Source organism: Papaver somniferum, chromosome 6 (genome assembly GCF_003573695.1).
Source record: "Papaver somniferum cultivar HN1 chromosome 6, ASM357369v1, whole genome shotgun sequence".
Classification (NCBI taxonomy): domain Eukaryota; kingdom Viridiplantae; phylum Streptophyta; class Magnoliopsida; order Ranunculales; family Papaveraceae; genus Papaver; species Papaver somniferum.
The window spans coordinates 98,257,889-98,276,991 of NC_039363.1; positions in this window are offsets into that span (position 1 = coordinate 98,257,889).

Consider the following 19,103-nt stretch of genomic DNA (forward strand, 5'->3'; position numbering starts at 1 on the left):
CATTTGGCGATCTTTCCCCAACCCACATTTGTTGGCCGGTGTTTCTTTTGCTATATAATCTTCCCCCTCAGCTATGTATACGACGCGAAAATATTATTTTAAGCTTGCTGATTCCAGGAAAGAAACAACCAGGTAGAGACATCGATATATACTTGCAACCGCTGATTGATGATCTAATTAAGTTGTGGGATAACAGCGTGGAGGTTTATGATTCGTTTAGTAATACAATGTTCAATTTGAAGGAATTATTGATGTGGACGATAAACGATTTTTCTTCTTATGGTAACCTATCTGGATGTACGTATAAAGGGAAGGAAGCCTGCCCTCTTTGTGGTGATAATACTCTTTCAAACTGGTTGTCGTTTAGTCGTAAAACTGTTTACATGAATCATATGAGATTTCTAACTTATAATCATACTCTTCGATCTATTAAGAAGAAAACCTGTTTTAATGGAGAGATTGAGAGGAAGGGAAAGCCAACTATTATGTCTGGTGCTGTGGCTTTTGAACGTCAGAGACGTATTGTGAATGATTTTGGGAAGGCAGAGCAGAACGAGGTGGAGAAAAGGAAAGAAAAAAAGGAAAATAAGAAGATTAATAAGTATAAGCAGAAAAAGGGACAGAGTAGAGCGGCAATAGGTGCAAATGACGGTAACTCTAGGAAGCAAAAAATGGCAATTGATACTGATGCCGGTACGAATCCTGCTGCTAGTTCTGGTGCACAGGATTTTGACCATCCGATATTCAACAAACGGTCGATATTTTTTGACTTGCCTTACTGGAAGGTAAATTCTAACCTCAAATTATCTTCTTTTCACTCTTAAATTCCTATCTGCATTGTAAATCTCAGTGCTAGCTAGGTTCCCAACCATATATATGATGATGTTGTTTCCCTGTTATGAAACATACGACTCAATTGACTTGCATGCTCATAATTTTTATGTTATATATATATATATATATATATAGGAATTGTTACTAAGACATAATATTGATGTTATGCATAAGGAAAAAAACATCTGTGAGAATGTCATTGGTACTATATTGAATATAAAGAACAAAACAAAAGATGGATTAAATTCCCGTAATGATATGAAAAGTATGGGAATCAAAAAAGAATTGCATCCAACAGACAAAAATGGAAAAACGTGGCTTCCACCAGCACCATGTAACTTAAGCGAAAAGGGAAAAACTATATTTTATAATAGGATGAGAAATTTGAAGGTTCCGTATGGGTATAATTCTGATCTTATGAGGCATTTCTCGAAAGATGGTTGCTTGGGTGTCCTGAAGGCTCATGATTACCATGTTCTTATGCAACAAATACTACTTGTAGCTTTGAAGGGACTTTTACCTGATGGTCCAAGTACTTTGGTCAATCGGTTATGTTCTTATTTTAACGAATATGCCAAAGGTCAGTTGATCTCACTAGATTATTAGAACTTGAAGAAGAAATTGCTGAGACTTTGTGTATGTTGGAGATGTACTTACCTCCATCATTTTTTGATGTGATGGTACACTTGACAATTCACCTAGCCCGATAAGTGCGTTTATATGGACCCGTGCAATATCGTTGGATGTGTCCATTTGAAAGGTATTACTTGTTTCATCAGTATTAATACTTTTATTTTCTTGTTTCATGTAAACAGAAAAAACAAACTTAAGTATACATTGTTAAAATATCGCAGGTATATGAAGACATTCAAAGAATACGTAAAAAATTACGCACAACCTAAAACATGTATAGCAAAGTGTTACCTGGTAATGGAGTGCGTCAGGTATTGTGATGTTCATGCGGACAAAGCAAATGAAGGAGAAGTAAATCAAATTCGTAATGAAGACAATCAACATGATTCCACACCGGCATGGCGTCCTCTTTCTAAAGGTGTTCAAGTGTATATTGGCAGTAATAAGATGAAGATCGCTCATAGACATGTGCTTTTTAACACAACAGTAATTGACCCATATAGAATGTAAGTATGATGTTATATGTTCATTTCTAGTTGTTATCAGTTAATACCTTTACGGGTGTTTTTCATTTTTTTTTTTCGTATTAGAATGCATATGGATGAGTTAAGATTTTCCGATACTGGCACTGAAGACCAACTCCTTTCCATACACTCAGACACATTTGCATATTGGATACGGCAAAAGGTACGTGCACCACCACTTGGTCATTTGTTAGATGTTTGCAGTTTAGATTCATTTTTCCTGAGTAGTATCTCTTTTTTGCATTATCCACAAAACAAGTTATATTACAGTACTAGAGATGATTTCTGTCAGAACATAGAGCTTGCGCCTATGTCTGTGGTCAATTTTTATGTTTTACCAAGCCAAATCATCGATCTTGGCCCATTACTGTAGTCACTTGTGTTCTGCTAACTAAATTATATTTATATAGGTTAAAATGCAAATTAGTCAAGGCATATCAGTATCAAATACAGTACAGTGGTTGGCATATGGTCCTTTAGAGAAATGTGCATCATATAAAGGCTTGCAAATAAATGGGTCAAGGTTTATCACGAAGGATATTCAAAGAGTCACACAAAATAGTGGTGTTTCAATTGAGTCAAAATATTTAGTTGCAGCATCACAAATAAGCAGTGGTTTCTATGGTGTTTTAGAACAAATTCTCGTGTTGGACTACCAGCATATGTTTCAAGTTCCCATATTCAAATGTGACTGGGATCACACCTATTTTGTTGTCAAGGTAGAAAAGGGATTTACATATTAGTCAACTTACGTCAGCATAAGAACCAATATCAGAATGATACATTTATTTTAACGTCACAAGCCCCACAAGTTTTCTATTCTCGAGAGTCAGATGCATCTAATTGGTTTGTGATGTTGAAACCACCACCTAGGGGTTTCCTTGGATTAGAGGAATACAATGAACACGAAGATACAAGTTTCCAACCAGTGGATCCTTCAACTCTTGGCTTACAAATGGATGACGGGACTGAGAGTTATGCAAGAACCAATGCTGAACCTATCTTAGTGGTTCCGACAAAGAAGAAGAACAAGAAGAATAAGAAAAAGAAAAACAAGTGCCACTGATGGTGGGTTTACTCTTTTCATTTCTACTGAATTTGGGTATTTTGTTTCTTTCATTTTGCTTCAGATTTTATTTTTTCTTTTAAAATGACATGCTATTTATTTCTCTATGATTATGACTTGCAATATTGTTGGTATAATATGCTATCTGTTTCTCTTGAGATGAACCTCCCTTTTTAACTCCGCCATTGAAATGATATATCATTTCATTTCCGGTATCAAGACCGGATAAATGAGGAGAGAAAAGGTGAGTTATTGAATTCTAAATGCAGATTTTCTGAAGTAATGTATAGAAATTGGTTACTTGAATCATGCACTGGTCTCTAGTTCTGCAGTTTTTTTTTTTTGCAGCCAATTTCTTGCTTTTTTTTGCAGTCAATATACTTCAGTACTTTGAGCATTTGCATCTTCTTCAGGCTGGTGTTTGCTTCACCAAAACTTGTATGAATCTGGTACTGTGCGTGTTGATTGAAATATGATTGCAGGCCTTGTATAATTCAGAGAATTCCTTGTATGTTTCAGAAAAAGTGATGCATTTGGTGCTCTCTTTTTTAACGCTTAGTTGAAATTTTTTATACATATAGAAGTAAATGTAAAATATAATCACACATGTAAATGTGGAAGAATGGTTTGAATCTTAGACTTGGACAGAGGAGGCTCAGGTTCGACTCACCCGAGCTTCATTTTTTTTCAAAGTTATTTTTTAATTTTACAACTCCTATAAAGTTTGCAAAGGGTCTATTTATCCTCTTCTTTTTCTTATCTATTCAATCTCCCCATCAATAATTATCCTCCACTTGTCTTCTTTTCCTTCATTTTTTCCTGCTCCATCTCCCGCAGAACCTCCTCCTTCATCTCCTGAACCACGAAATTTTAAAAACCCATCAACAGATCGAGCTTAAGATTTCTTCACCACCAACACCTTCTCGATCTGTTAAGGAAAAGAAGGTTAAATTATTCACTTACACAGGTCTGATTCTATAATCCATTTTAAGGTTTTATTATTTTTTTGATTTCCCGTTCTGTTTAACTGCTAGTATACTGAGAATGATGATACATTTAAAATTAGTCCTAGCTAACAAGATTAGACAACACTGAGTTAGGCTTTAAAAACACTTAGGCTTTTAAATGAATCAGTGGGAACATGTGTAGATTTCAGAAATTTTCTCCAATTAGCCTTTAAAAACACTGAATTAGTCATGGGTGGAGGTGTAAAAGACTCTCCAAGTAGCAGTAGTAGCAGCAACAATAGCAACTGTAAGATGAGAATGAAAAAAATCCTAACTGAGTGTGCTATGTGTGAACAAGGGAATCATGAGACAAAAGTGTGTCCTTGGCTCTATTCTATGTGCAAGCATGTTCCTTGTAATGCTGTGAGAGCATTTCTACGATCTAAAACAACTGAAACCTATGGAAAAATGTTTTTCAAGTGCACTATACCTACCTGCACCTACTTTGAATGTTTTAGTGATGCTTCTGACCCTTGCAAAGCCAAGTTGTTGTTGTTGCCATCAGAGAAAAGATGTGATGCTTGTGGAGAAGATGATCACTCTTATAAAAATTGTCCACTGCACAATCAATTGTGCTTCTCTTTAACCTGCAATTACAAAATTAACCTGAAAATATGCAACAATCAACACAATAAGCACATAGCTTACCTTGTATGTGAACAATGTGGAGATTTTACATGGGCTTCAGATGCTATCTTCATTGCTGCAAAAAAAAAAGTTAAAGTTTCTACAAAGAAAATGGCTGATCTAGTTACAAATATACGGAAATGTCTTCATATGTAATAACATTTCATTTTATGTGTAAAACCTGATTTCATTCTATCTGTTTCAGATTTCATTTGTATGACTTATAATAGTGTTGGTATGATATGCTATCTTTTTCTCTTGAGATGATCCCCTTTTTAAATCCGCCGTTGAAATGATATCTCATTTCATTGCCGGTCTCAAGCCCGGATAAAGGAGGATAGAAAAGGTTATTGAGATGGTCTCTAATTCTGCACTTGGCGAGAAAAACAGGTAACACATTCCTATAAAGTCTAAAACTTTGAGCATTTGCAGTTTCTTCATGACTGGTTTTTTTGCTTCACCAAAACTTTCATAGATATACACCTCTACTTGTTTCATTCATTTAGATTTTGACATATAGAATATGGTACTGTGTGTGTTGATTAAAATGTGATTGCAGGCCTTGTATAATTCATAGAATGCCTTGTATGTTTCAGGCAGAATGGCGCATTTGCTGGCCTTTTTTTTAAGGCTCAGTTGAAATTTTTGATGAATATAGATATACATGTACCATATAATCAGACATGTAAATCTGGATGGGTGGTTGGAATCCTAGCCTTAGGACGAGGAGGTTCATGTTCGATTCACCGTAGCCTCATTTGTTTTTCAAAGTCAATGTTTCGTTTTACAACCCTTGTAAAGGTTATGAATATTGATCAGAAAAAAAGCACAAATCTACCAATATTGAGAAGCAGGAAGGATGCTTGATGACTTGTACTAACACACAATAGGCTTGGGTTCGAATCTCTCAAAGAACATTTTTCAAAATTATTTTTTTCTATTTTCAACAACCCTTATGCATGTTGTTATAAGTTGTTCACTACCTTTAGGTGGTCACTTCTTTCTGCAACCCTTTTCACACAAAAATTTGTGGTTTTTAATTCTCGTTACTACTCTTTGGACCTCTTTGGTTCTAAGAGTTGGACGGTTTTTACTTTGACAACTTTTCATTAGAAAAGGTTGTAAAACATGCTACCTTTTACAACTTGTCTATCTACAGTTGTAAATTCGTTTGAATTTTCAACTCTATCAGACACAATTGAAAAACCATTTATCATGCATGTTGGAGACTAATGGACGTCGCCATTGGATGTCTAACTTCTTGTAAGTGCTTGGTACTGAATGTGGGCCATAAGGCCCATAACTAAGGAAACTAAGAAACGCTACATTCTTTCTCTTCTTTCACGGTTTCTTTTTGGCATCGTCATATTTTCTGTTCAGTATATTCTTGATCGAATGAAGGTCTTACAAACCTTGAATTTGGTAACGGTGTTAGAGGACTTCATTGTATCCGAATTAATAATTCTATAACCTGTTTGTACTCTCACGAATTGAATTCGGAAGGGTTAAATTATCATCTAAAAGAGTCTTGTAGTAAGGCCTTGAAGTCAGAAGTGTAACAGTTGTTATACTAGCTAGCTAGTGTTCATCTTCTTACCCAGAATTTCCAACATCAATTATTCGCAACTTTCACCTCTATAATCAGTTGCATCTAATGATGGAAACAAGAACTTTAATTCGTACTACTCAGTTGTGGTTTGTGAAAAATCGAAAATATCACAATGCCAACCCTGAAAACAAAAACAATTGAAATTATAGAGGGAAAAATACATTAAAAAAACAAGTAACAGTGATACGTGAAATAGTAGACAAACTCACCATAGTATGTGAAATCAAATATGGTGAGTAATTCGATGGTCATTGTATTTGAACTTATAATAAAGTGGTTGGAACAAACAATTGTAAAATAGATGAAATACAAATGGTTAAAAATTATTAAATTCAAGGAAGATATCACGTCATTTATTTAAGGTTCCACTTATTTGCCATCCACATTTTCCTACATGCCATCCATTTTAAAATTTATAACAATTTCATTTTCTCAATTCTAGTTTTTCGTTTATCAAAATAAAAAAAAAATCTAATTTTTCCTATTTACCACCCGTAAAAAGTCAAATATAATTTGACTATAACTTAAGCCATTCCTATTTGTTTTTTAGTAAACTATTAAACCGTAGATTAGAATTTTGCTTAACCACCGAAAACTATAATAGAGTTTCCCTACTCACGATGCGCTTGCTTAAACTCATGGATACAAACAGTTGCCCTATCCACCGGTGTTCATCAAAAAGATTTGTCTAGTTTTGGGAAAGAACGATCCAAGACCTTGATGCCCCCACCGTCTTCTAGACTGTTAAATTCTGTTGAACAATTCCCCCCAGTTCTGAATTTCGGTGCAGTTGCTTTATCACAGAAGAATGCAGACTCTAGGATGATCAGAGGGTCCAAGGAAAATAATTATTGGGAAACATACGTTACTCCTACCTTCTGTTGCGGGAAAAAACCCACATCTGTTTCCAATTCTATGCCGTCTACTCACGGTAATGACATCCAAATGATACCAGGAAGGATTGTTGTGTGAGTTTAACTTTCATACGTAGCCTTTTAAACCAATACTACGGATATTAGGCAAACAGAAGTGATGAACAGAAGGCTCTCCCAGTATGTCCGTTAATGAATCCATTATAATGAATTATCTCCACTATAAGTCCTCAAGCCAATTTTTCCGTCATCTCCATTAGAAGTCCTCCATCAAATTGACTAAGCGAATGTTTTGTAAGAATCTTTTTTTTGTGGAGGATGGGTGGTTGGAGATGGTGGCGGGTGGGAGAGACGGGGAGAAAGTGGGGAGGAAGAATAATGGAGTTGTTTTCTTTTTGGGTTAATTTTAAGGGTTATGCATTCGGGTGATTTTAATATTGGGTGTGAATAAAAAATTAAGAAGTGTTATTTAGGAGATATTCTGAGATATATTGGTGGTAAATAGGATAAATGAGTGTGGCAATTAGTGCGGGTGGCAAATAGGTGAAACTTTTATTTAATGATAAAAATAAATCAAGATAAACAAAAAATTAATTAGAGGTTTAATACGCATTGGAAGGAACATGAAGACACGCTCACAGTATGCCTTGTGTCATGTTGTTGTTGAGCTAGAAATGAAGAGGTGATGCGCTGTATTGTGCTTTTTTTAGTTAAAATCTAGGAACAATACGACAAATAGGCGCAACACTCAATCCTAGTATCGTGCCGACAGACATATATTATGTTTTCTGAATAAAATATTTTTCATATATATAGGATTAAAATTAGAATCAGTTGTATTCATGGGAGTTTGGGCTAGAGCTGAGATGAACTCTACCCCTGAAGAAGCGGAAGGAATAGGTATGAGATAAGGAACGAAATGGACAGTTGAACATGGACTTGCCAATTTTTTGGTGGAAGGAGACTGCAAAATCTCATTGACTATATGAATGGAAAAGAATCAGGAATTAAATGGCAGAATCAAGCCATAATGGAGGAAGTCAAGAGTGAATTTAATCTTTGTCGAAATTTTTTAGGTTTTTTTATGTCCCTAGAACTGCAAATAATGCAACAGATATCTTAGCCAAGGAGGCTAAGTACTTTAGGCAGAATTTGAATTGGATTAATCTCCTCCCTCTTGTATTACAAATGCTCTTGAAGTAGATAAATATAATGTTAGGATGGATATCTCCAATCCTATAATGGATGGCTCTACTTATCATGATGTAAGGGTTACTAACTTCCAAAGTTAGTTCTTTTGAATGCACTTAACTTATAAAAAAAAAATATATATTCATGGGAGTTTATAACTAAGTTCTAGAACCATCAAAGAAATAAGAAGGCCCGCCATTCAATAATATGGAAGTCGATCCTTTCAAAGAACTTATTAGCAACAGAAGGATTAACATACTTAGGACACAACCTAAGTATTTAGGGAATACTTAAGTATACTTAAAAATATTTAGGGAATGTCGGACACAACCTATACCATGATGATTGGTTAAACCAACATCATGCAATCTTCTCTTACTCATTTTCTACATATTGTATCTGATGACAGTCCTATAAGGCTTGATATGAATTCTAATTTTTTTGTTGATCAAGATTTCCCTTTCAAATTTTATGATATTTGTTGAAGGAGAAGTCATGTATACAATTACTATGTTGGCTGCAACAGAAGTTGAAAAGGCGGGGGTACCACAACCAGACCTAATATTTCGATTAGCAATTTGTATGGACTAACTCCAATATACTTTCAAGAGAATCAACTAGACTCAATCTTAATAAAGTATATCAAAGAGTGATATCTCTCTTTCTCGATTCAATTCTTGCTCAAGCAAATAGAAATCTGCGAGTCTAATTGAATACAAGAGAAATCACTTGAACGGTACCAAAGACCAATGTTCAAGTATAAATCAATTTAAATCAACAACCAAAGGTAGGATATTCTAATTGATTGAACTAACGCAAAACCTGTGATATTTCAATTATATAACAAAATATAATGCAGAAAAGAAATAACACAGACACCAGAATTTTGTTAACGAGGAAACCGCAAATGCAGAAAAACCCATGGACCTAGTCCAGATTGAACACACACTGTATTAAGCCGCTACAGACACAATCCTACTACAAACTAGCTTCGATCTGGAGTGTAGTTGAACCCCAATCAATCTCACACTGATCCAAGGTACAGTTGCGCTCCTTACGTCTCTGATCCCAGCAGGTTACTACACGCTTGATTCCCTTTGCCGATCTCACTCACAACTAAGAGTTGCTACGACCCAAAGTCGAAGACTTTAATAAACAAATCTGTATCACACAGAAAAGTCTACGATAATAGATAAATTTGTCTCCCACAGAAATATCTACAAGTTTTGTTCCGTCTTTTGATAAATCAAGGTGAACAGGAACCAATTGATAACCCGGACTTATATTCCCGAAGAACAACCTAGTATTATCAATTACCTCACAATAATCATAATCGACGCGGCGAAAGAAGATATTGTCGAATCACAAACGATGAGACGAAGAGGTTTGTGATTACTTTTATATCTTGCCTATCGGAGATAACAATCTCAAGCCAATCGTTACGATTGTACTCAACACGATAGAATCAGCAAGATCAGATCACACAACTACAAGAAAGTAATATCGGTCTGGCTTCACAATCCCAATGAAGTATTCAAGTCGTTAACATATACAGTCTCAAAGAAACCTAAGTTTAAAGGAGAATCGACTCTAGCTAATACAACTAGTATCACACAGGAGGTGTGGGGATTAGTTTTCTTGGTTGCTAGAGTTCTCCCTTATATAGTCTTTCAAATCAGGGTTTGCAATCAATGTTAGCTTAGTAGCATTCAATATTCACCGTTAGATGAAAACATGATTAGATTCAAGCTAATATCTTTCAACCGTTAGATCGAAAACCTAGCTTGTTACACACAAATGAAATGCACGATTTTAGGTTTGTGTGACCGTACCTAAACATGTACATTTGTTGGTTCAACAGTAGTTAACCAAATGGTTAGCCATATGAGCACTTTCATATCAACCATATTCTTCTTCACCATAACTAGTTCAAATGACTCAAATGAACTAGTTAGAGAGTTGTTCAATTGTATAAATCTTATATAACTATACAAGACACAATTCGAAGCAAAAACGATTTGATTCACTCGAATCGACTCATGAACTTTATAGCCACAGTTTGCAATTTGCATTCCTTAGTTAATATAAATATCAGTTTACAAATAATCGTCTCTAGATATAACCAACTCAAGTCTGCTGACTTAAGTTCCCGGAAGGAGTTCACAAACTCCAACAGGTATTCTTGGGATGAGAACCTCCGCCAGTTCGCGGACTAAGTTCACAACTCTTGTTCTGGTTTTCCTGATCAAAAAAGTACGCATACTTTGGTTCAAGGAATAAGGACTCATAGATATATGTGTTGCCACACAATACTTATATCCAACATTGGTTATATAATCTAAACTCTCGTTTCAATCATTGAAACACTCTTAGAGGACGTTATATAGTTGTTATTCACAAAACATTTTTCTTCAAAGCCATTTTCAAAGTGATTGAAACATAACATCACTTTCGTCACTAGGTAAAGATGAACTTGGCCAAAGCGAAAGCTTACCAACACATATTTCGAGAAATAGATAGGAGAGATAAACTCGGCTCGAAATAACAAATGTGTATAATCAAAGTCTATATAGCAAAACGACTTTTGTCTCAGAATAGGAGATAGAGTAGATAGACTTTTGAGTGATAGATAAGTTCAAGTCTCCACATACCTTTTAGTCGATGAAGTTCCACCAGTTCCTTGAGTAGTTCTTCGTCTTGTATGAGGATCGCCATGGAGTTCTTGAGCTCAACTATATTTTCTATCCTAGTCCAAGACTTAGCTATAGTAGACTATAAATCAAGATTTATAGTTTTTATCACTAACATTGATAAACATGCTTGAGATAGCAACACATGCGAGTTCGACCGAGCAGTGCTCTAACAATCTCCCCCTTTGTCAATGTTAGTGACAAAACTATCAATACATATGGAATACAAAAATAAATAAATAAACTTTTGTAGCTCCTATTCCACATGCCTAATCTTCAACATTACTCGAAATCTTCGTCACTTCCAAGTACTCCAATGATCCCAAAGGTTGTAAGTTCAGCATCATCGTTGTTGAAAATCCGTAGCTATAACAATGAGAAAACAAATATTCTCAATCATTGTTATACAGTGTCATAGTATTATTACACAACATCAAAGTTCAATTGTATCACAACTTCGACAACAATACTATGGTGATATGTATCACTCCCTCTTAGTCATTACTCCATCTCACATGGAAACCACACCCCCTTACATAATGATCCGAAAACCATATGTATTTGTAGTGTGAACTACATATTAATTCTCACCCTTTTTGTCAATAAAATTGGCAAAGGTAAGAAAACGGGATCCTAATGAAATTCCCAAAAGATACATTTCATGACTGGCAGGCTTCTAAAAGGTCCTACAAATTATAACCGCAAGTGCACGGTGTCGAAAGTGGCAAATGTGCAAGTACGGGTCGATCCACAGAGACTGGGTGTGTTTTGGAGTTTCTAGCTATTTTGGGTTCTAAATTTGCTAATGGGCTTTGAATACCAAAGGGGTCTTGAATATCAATGGGCTTTGAATACCCTTTGGAACTGTTGGGCTGAACTGAGCTTGGGCTCAGAAATGTGGACTATGGGCTTTAGGTCTTAAACTTTGTTTTGGGCTTTTGGGCTCAATGGGATTGAGCTATGGGCTTGAGTGCACAGCAGAGCAGATGCAAGCAGTAGCAGCTGGGGCTAACAACAGTGCTGCAACAAGGGAAAACAATAGGGAAAGGAATGGCAGCAGGAGAGGAAGCAGTTGCAGCAGCAGTCCAGCAAGGAGTGACAGGTCAGTGGAGAAGCTGACAGCAAGCAAGGCAGCTGGAGAAGGAAAGCAGCAACAGCAGGGTTGCAGGGCAGATGGGTTGCAGCAGCAGCTGCACAAGCAGTGCACAGCAGCACAAGGCCAAGATGGAAGCAGCAGCAGCAACAGGGTTGCAGCAGTGCAAGGCAGGGAAGAAAACAGTGGGACAACAAGGTAATAAAGCAAAGGCAATGCAGTAAACAACAACAATGGAAATACTAGACAGCAAAGAAAGATGACAATGAAGAAAACAGTGTGAACAAGATAAATGAACCTAGGCCTAAGGCCAAGGGCAAGGGAGATGGGAGGAGATAGTAGCAGTGGCTCTAGGCATACCAATGGAATGGGAGGAGAATTAGCTTGCTATGAGCACTAATTTCCCCCATTGCTCAATCACAACAATGCAAGAGAGTTAAGCATACAAATGAAGTGGGAAGAAAACTAGCTTGCTCATTGTCACTAGTGAGCACTAGTTTCTCCCCACTGCTCAATCAAAACAGTGTACTGAAAGATCTAACCTAGCATACCATCACTTCATGATAATGAATTGAAACACAGTGAGCATTTAAACTAACAAAGGCACATTAAACAGAGTAAACACTTAACAGGATTAACATTAACAGGAACATAACAGGAAATTAAAAGTATGCATATCAACAGGAACATAACAATCATGAACATAAATGAAATTGAACTGAAATTAAAAAAATTAACAGGACATGAAAGTCCTGGATGCTGGCTATTCCAAGCATACCTTTCTACACCACACCCATTCTCTATTTATACCCACAGACACATTTAGGGTTTTCCCCCAATTTTCCCCCAAAACAGTAGAACTAGGGTTTGGTGAAACTCACCTAATTCCTTGAAATAACAGCTCCATCACGTCGACCCATCCTTCTATTTGTCCTCCTCTACCTCTCCATGTCTTCAATTGCTCCTCACTTTCGACCTAATTTACCAATTTTGCACGCTAGGGTTTCTGATAGAGAACGTGCAGAAATTGAGAAAATAGGTGGCTAAGGAGAAGGGAAACTGATGGTATTGGTTACTTTGATGGACGTGGTGACAGAGAGTTGGTGGCGGAGCAGGTGGTGACAGAGGTGGAGAAGGTGGTGGTGTACGGTGGTTTCTGCAGAGGAGTGGGGAAGAAGAAGAAAGAAAGAGGAGAAGAATGGGTCGAGTGTAGGGTATAGGTATAGGTTGCTAGTGTGTGAGGCGGGATATCAAATTTCGATGTTGGCGAATCTGAGTCACTGGATGCGAAGCTGGTAGGTGAATCGGACGGTGATCCCTGAAGAGTCTGGTAGCGACCGTCGGATGCTTTGATACAACAAAATCAACGGTGAAGATCGAGGTTAGGTGTTGTAGTGTTAACCGGAAGTATCGATATTTGATGAACAGGCAGAGAAGCGACCGTAGGATCTAAATATGATCTAATCTGAAGGCTTGGAATTTAGGCACTATGGTGTTTTGCAGGAGCTTCAGATTTTGATGCGCGATGAAGGAGCGACCATCGGATGATGAGATGGATCCAATCCGACGGCTGAAGATGGAGGCGGTTTTGGTTATAGAAAATGAGGTTGTGCGCACCATTCTTCGCGGCTTCCTTGCGTGATTTCTCCCGGCTTTTCACTACTTTTCTGCTCTTTTCGCTCCGCGATTCATCCAAACTTTATTTATTACCTAAAAATGCAAAATTAATTAATAAAAATATTTATTCTTGAAAACAATGAAAATACAGAATATGGGATAAAATGTAGAATTAATGCATAAAAGATGAGTTAAATGCCAACAAAAAGGGATAGATATATACAATATTTGGCACTCATCAAATACCCCCAAACCTGAATTTTACTTGTCCTCAAGTAAAACAGAACTAAGGAAATCCTAACTATACCACTGTCGCTGGTCTCTCGAATGCATTTAGCGTATGCACTAAGCCTTTTAAACCACTAAGTGTCCCTAGTGGACGAGTGAAGTCTCGTGAAGGTTTACCAGAGGTGTGCCTACAAAACCTAAGGACAAAATATGAGCTCAGATTCCATCAAATGTGACATGTGCAAAACAGTTTAAGCTCACAGCAAAATGGAGATGTCAATCTAGCTATCAAAGGCACAATCCTAGCACTGATAACAAAAAAAAGACATGTGATAAGAGTGTAAAGTGTATCTACACATGTGTAAAGAAAGATCTGAAGTTATGACTACTAATCACCAAGAGATAGTTTCTCAGGCTAAGAACTGAGGTCGAAATCTAGCTAGCTGTCCGGACTTTACGAGAATTGTGAATGAGTTGGAGGTATTTCACAATTACTCGCGTTGTACATCAATGGCATACACCCTCCTTGCTTATTACAATAAAACAACAAAATGACTATTTACATGACTCTTATTTACATTGACTATTCTTTTATTTTTGGAACAAGAGATGATGGAATTGATAAGTACTTGATTTTTTTGTATTTTTCTGATATTTTTTTTTTTTTTTTTTTTTTCTGAATTATACATCGTTTTTTTTTTTTTTTTTAACTGATAAGGAAACACTTTTGATACATAACAAAAAGAAACAAAAGATTACATGACACTTTGCAAGAGGTAGCCCTTTTTGATGCACCCAGTTAAATTCGATGGTTGTCTTTCTTAATGTAACCTCCACCTTCTATCCCAACCAACCAAAGAACAAGCTAGTCAAGTTTCGTTCAGTATTCTAAAGTGATTGGCAATCGTAACTTCCTATCAAACACCTTGAAGATCGAGGCCATACATGTATTGGTAGATCGTGCGCGTGCAAATTTCTTATCACTATGTGAATTGTGCTAGAATCAGGGTGCCTAAATATCTAGACTAAGACTCCTAATAAAAATACATATTTGCACAAGAGTCAACATTTCAAGGTAAATGAGCTCCATTTTTATGATTTTTCTAATTTTTTAATTTTTTTGAATTTGATTTTTCAATTTTTTTGGAATTTTTCAATTTTTTCAAAAAGAAGAAGGAGTTCGTTTTCAATTATGGCAAATTATCATGGTATCTACTCTATACCCCCAAACCTAAACTAAACATTGTCCTCAATGTTTCAAAATATGGAAAGGATTAAAATGCAACATATGGAAAGGGACATGCTGAGTAGAGTAAAAGGAGAGAGAATACCCGATTTTGGCGAAAGCAGAATTAAAACTCCGTTATTCAAGGCAAAAATCCAACATATTTCAGCCGAGATCATATTGGATTAGCAAAATATATACAAAAGGAACAAAAGGGTTTTTAAGAAATTTTATCTACTGGATTATATACAAAAAAAATCACCATACACCAAAAGTCTAAAGAGTTGAGGATCAACCCAAAAGAAAAAGTGTAGAGACATGGAAAGTTTCAAAACACTAAAATTGGACTTAAATGGGAGAAAAATAAAACTTTTTTTTTTTTTTTAAAAAGAAAATAAAATTTGGTTTTTGAATGGGAGCAAGCCCACTGTTTGTCCTCTAATGGAATGGAAGGAAGGCTGCGGCCCACGAAACACTAAGTTTTAATTTTGAAAGTTTAATTTGGCCCAGTTGGTTAAGGCCCGACGTTTGTTTTAAAACTTTGGTTTCGAGGTCCACTCTTGAGTGGAAACAAGCCCACAATCGGTTACAAGCTCAGCTGGGTTTAAACCCAGAGTCCAAAATACAAGTCCAATGAAAGAATTTAAACAAGCCCACAAATTAAACAAACAAGCCCACAAATAAATTATTACAAACCCAACAGAAAATAAGAGAAGCCCAAAAATTGGCTTTAATATTACATGCCCACAATTAAAAATTGGAAGCCCACAATTCGGGTTCTCTTAAATGGGTTACCTTTTAAGCACAGCCCAGCTGCTCTGATATTGTTGCAAAAACCCAGTTGGGTTTTGGTTCTTTTCCTTGGTGGCGTCCCAGCAGAGAAAAACAGGTTCAGAACAGCAGGTCCAACAGCAAATGAAGTGAAGCAGATGCAGATGCAAATGCTATGCAATGAAATGCAAAAATAGCTAATAAAACAACAAGAAAAACACAGCACCAATCCCCGGCAACGGCGCCAAAAACTTGATAGGCCTCAAAGATATTATATTTAAATGCAAAAAGATCCCCGGCAACGGCGCCAAAAACTTGGCAGGCTTCTAAAAGGTCCTACAAATTATAACCGCAAGTGCACGGTGTCGAAAGTGGCAAATGTGCAAGTACGGGTCGATCCACAGAGACTGGGTGTGTTTTGGAGTTTCTAGCTATTTTGGGTTCTAAATTTGCTAATGGGCTTTGAATACCAAAGGGGTCTTGAATATCAATGGGCTTTGAATACCCTTTGGAACTGTTGGGCTGAACTGAGCTTGGGCTCAGAAATGTGGACTATGGGCTTTAGGTCTTAAACTTTGTTTTGGGCTTTTGGGCTCAATGGGATTGAGCTATGGGCTTGAGTGCACAGCAGAGCAGATGCAAGCAGTGGCAGCTAGGGGCTAACAACAGTGCTGCAACAAGGGAAAACAATAGGGAAAGGAATGGCAGCAGGAGAGGAAGCAGTTGCAGCAGCAGTCCAGCAAGGAGTGACAGGTCAGTGGAGAAGCTGGCAGCAAGCAAGGCAGCTGGAGAAGGAAAGCAGCAACAACAGGGTTGCAGGGCAGATGGGTTGCAGCAGCAGCTGCACAAGCAGTGCACAGCAGCACAAGGCCAAGATGGAAGCAGCAGCAGCAACAGGGTTGCAGCAGTGCAAGGCAGGGAAGAAAACAGTGGGAGAACAAGGCAATAAAGCAAAGGCAATGCAGTAAACAACAACAATGGAAATACTAGACAACAAAGAAAGATGACAATGAAGAAAACAGTGTGAACAAGATAAATGAACCTAGGCCTAAGGCCAAGGGCAAGGGAGATGGGAGGAGATAGTAGCAGTGGCTCTAGGCATACCAATGGAATGGGAGGAGAATTAGCTTGCTATGAGCACTAATTTCCCCCATTGCTCAATCACAACAATGCAAGAGAGTTAAGCATACAAATGGAGTGGGAAGAAAACTAGCTTGCTCATTGTCACTAGTGAGCACTAGTTTCTCCCCACTGCTCAATCAAAACAGTGTACTGAAAGCTCTAACCTAGCATACCATCACTTCATGATAATGAATTGAAACACAGTGAGCATTTAAACTAACAAAGGCACATTAAACAGAGTAAACACTTAACAGGATTAACATTAACAGGAACATAACAGGAAATTAAAAGTATGCATATCAACAGGAACATAACAATCATGAACATAAATGAAATTGAACTGAAATTAAAAACATTAACAGGACATGAAAGTCCTGGATGCTGGCTATTCCAAGCATACCTTTCTACACCACATCCATTCTCTATTTATACCCACAGACACATTTAGGGTTTTCCCCCAATTTTCCCCCAAAACAGTAGAACTAGGGTTTGGTGAAACTCACCTAATTCCTTGAAATAACAGCTCCATCACGTCGACCCATCCTTCTATTTTTCCTCCTCTACCTCTCCATGTCTTCAATTGCTCCTCACTTTCGACCTAATTTACCAATTTTGCACGCTAGGGTTTCTGATAGAGAACGTGCAGAAATTGAGAAAATAGGTGGCTAAGGAGAAGGGAAACTGATGGTATTGGTTACTTTGATGGACGTGGTGACAGAGAGTTAGTGGCGGAGCAGGTGGTGACAGAGGTGGAGAAGGTGGTGGTGTACGGTGGTTTCTGCAGAGGAGTGTGGAAGAAGAAGAAAGAAAGAGGAGAAGAATGGGTCGAGTTTAGGGTATAGGTATAGGTTGCTAGTGTGTGAGGCGGGATATCAAATTTCGATGTTGGCGAATCTGAGTCACTGGATGCGAAGCTGGTAGGTGAATCGGACGGTGATCCCTGAAGAGTCTGGTAGCGACCGTCGGATGCTTTGATACAACAAAATCAACGGTGAAGATCGAGGTTAGGTGTTGTAGTGTTAACCGGAAGTATCGATATTTGATGAACAGGCAGAGAAGCGACCGTAGGATCTAAATATGATCTAATCTGAAGGCTTGGAATTTAGGCACTATGGTGTTTTGCAGGAGCTTCAGATTTTGATGCGCGATGAAGGAGCGACCATCGGATGATGAGATGGATCCAATCCGACGGCTGAAGATGGAGGCGGTTTTGGTTATAGAAAATGAGGTTGTGCGCACCATTCTTCGCGGCTTCCTTGCGTGATTTCTCCCGGCTTTTCACTACTTTTCTGCTCTTTTCGCTCCGCGATTCATCCAAACTTTATTTATTACCTAAAAATGCAAAATTAATTAATAAAAATATTTATTCTTGAAAACAATGAAAATACAGAATATGGGATAAAATGTAGAATTAATGCATAAAAGATGAGTTAAATGCCAACAAAAAGGGATAGATATATACAATATTTGGCACTCATCAATGACCAAAAAGAAAGCACATATCAACTTGTTTAGATGCAATCATATAGCCGAAGCTAAATGCTTTCATCAAGGAGTTTATAAAGATACAAGATAACTCTTATAATATTCCACAGCCGCACTCCCCACAAAGAATTGGCAATTAAGCACAAGTTCAATTAAGAACTCTTCCCCATAAAATGTCATTCCCGAAAGAACAACAAGAGCAACCTTAATTTCAAAAGAAAAGAAGGATTTATTTGGACATAACAAATCACATACGAATATGAATTTGAATCCAAAAATACTCAATTAGATTAATCACAAGAGAAACCATAATTAATCTAATCGGATATATACAACCAAATTAACCACAAAAAGTGATGAATTTAATTGATCATGCTCGACATAAGAGAACTTACGGAGCCTCACAGTAATACATAAAAAATATGGATCAGGGAAGATCAATACTGTGGAATACACAAGGATTCATTCTATTTTCCATCACTGTTCGCACAATGACATACAATAGAAAT